Here is a 2,196-nt window from a genome sequence, read left to right on the forward strand (position 1 = left end):
GCCTTTGTTGTAGTCGCCCTGCCGGAAAACGTCTTAGTTTTAGAAAGATTCGTTCTATTCGTCTACTAATTGCCAAACATAACATAAACAGGTCGAATTTATATGAAAAAATATTATGGACGTGTCCAAATTTAGTTAGAACATTTAGTTTTAAGACATTTGCAAGGTGGCCAAACGGAAAAGATACTGGACGAGAAAGCGGTGGCAAAATTATGGTATGGAACAATTTTTTAGGGCAAGGTATTGATCGAATTCAATTATAAAAAGATACTATGTATGGTATATGGTAGAGATCCATTAAAAAAATATAAAGTAATCCTCCCCTGTGGAAACTAGGCCCGTAGTTTGGAGATTTAAAAACGACAATGTGGCTAGACTCGAAAATTATACCTGTATTAAAGTGGCCAGCCTATTCACCATATATCTACCCCAGAGAAAATCTATGGAAAACAGTATTCCAAGATATGGACTCAAAAATTGTCATTTCAGGTCTAATTGGAAGGACGATTTTTAGGATGCGAATATAAGGGAATAGCTAAATTTTTCAAATTAATTTTTTTATCCAATTATTGTTTCAATAAATCTTCAATAACATGCAGTAATACAAAGTAAAAGATACAGAATTATATAGTTATATAGAATTATCATAGTTTCTGACAAGTTCTGCCCAATTGTGTTAAGATAATACCAAAGTTTCCATTGTTTTGTCAGTAAAAGAAAACCAAATACTTTAATCTTGTTTTATTTTTTTTAAACTAAATTAATTATATTCAAGAAATGTTACTAATTTGGGTATATAAGGATAAAAACAAAAATTTTTCATTAAAATTTTGTGTTCTGAGTCCTTTTGTGGAAATTTAGAAAAAGTTTCCATTGTTTTGTCACACACTGTATATTGTCATCATTAGTAACTAACTAAATATTTGTTTTATTATTATGTATTTAATTTCGATTGGGATAGCGAAGCACACCAGGTATTAGCTAGTCTATATATATAAATGAATGTGTATTGTATGTTTGTATATTTGATGTTTTTAGAATACTAAACGGCTGAACCGATTTTCTTGAAATTTGCAGTGTATGGAATATATATTAAAATATATTCAGAAAATAAATATGTAAAATAAAAATTAATTTAAAAAATTGGTGATTAAATATAAAATTTTCAAATAAAAAAAAAACGACACTTGGAGACGACTTGAATTGGGGTACCGGCATAGTGGAAGTAGCTCAGGATTAGTTCTTTCCAAAATTATATAGTTTATATGCAATTCTAGCTCTGAATAGTTTTTACAAAGTTTTGATACTTTCCAATGTATGCACTTCATATATTCTTGGGGAACTATATTAAACATATCCCTAAAGAAAAAGCATTTGATTTGAAAATTTTACAAATCCTCGTGCCGGAATTATCTTCACGTGTATTAAAAAATCCAAAAAAAATGAGTTAGGGTAATTTTTTTGAATAAAATTTTAAGATCTATCGATCTAATCAATCCACAGGTTTTTATCTCGTGTACATTACGAGATATTCAGTAGCTATTTTATTGTATATCCACTTTTCTTAAAAATTAAATGTGTTATCTTACCGTATATGCCATTTTAGTGGATATACAACAAAATATGTATGAAATTATTGAAATAAAAAAAGTTGTGTTATCTTCACGCGTGTGTAAACGATAAAAATACTGGAAATAGTCTGTATATAACACCGTACGACACTCAAAATTAGACACGAATCAGATGATATAAGTCTGAAACTAGAGATTATATGATGCTAAACTGCTTACACAGTTTTTTATTTCGTGATCCTGTTTCCTTGTAAAAGGACTTTAGAAACCATATAATACCCTACACCTCTATATAATACCCTACACCTCTATACGAATAAAATGTGATTTAGTTTTCATAATAAAGCATTTAAGTTGAATTGTACCTTGCCTCAGATATACTAAAGCCATTTACTGTTTAATAAAACTGTGGATATTTAAGTAAAATTTTGATGGGGGTTATTTAGAGGAGCTAGGGTCAAATGAGGCCCTATAATTATAAAGTTCATCAGGGTCATCAAGACTAATATTTTATTTATTTTATTTATTTATTTATTTATTTCGAATAAAATCAATTGTATTACATTTGACTTAGAGTATAAAGAGTTTAGGGGCTATGTCCCTTTTCTACTTAGTAATGAGTTTT

At 28.7% G+C, this 2,196-nt stretch overlaps 1 protein-coding gene across 1 annotated transcript in view; it reads left to right on the forward strand.

Annotated features, from left to right (window-relative positions):
* LOC111683294 (plexin-A2) overlaps nucleotides 1–2,196 on the forward strand; it is a 93,431-nt gene that overhangs the window by 1,004 nt on the left and 90,231 nt on the right. The gene's annotated exons all lie outside the window — the stretch shown is intronic.

This window comes from Lucilia cuprina, chromosome X (genome assembly GCF_022045245.1).
Source record: "Lucilia cuprina isolate Lc7/37 chromosome X, ASM2204524v1, whole genome shotgun sequence".
In the NCBI taxonomy this organism is placed as follows: domain Eukaryota; kingdom Metazoa; phylum Arthropoda; class Insecta; order Diptera; family Calliphoridae; genus Lucilia; species Lucilia cuprina.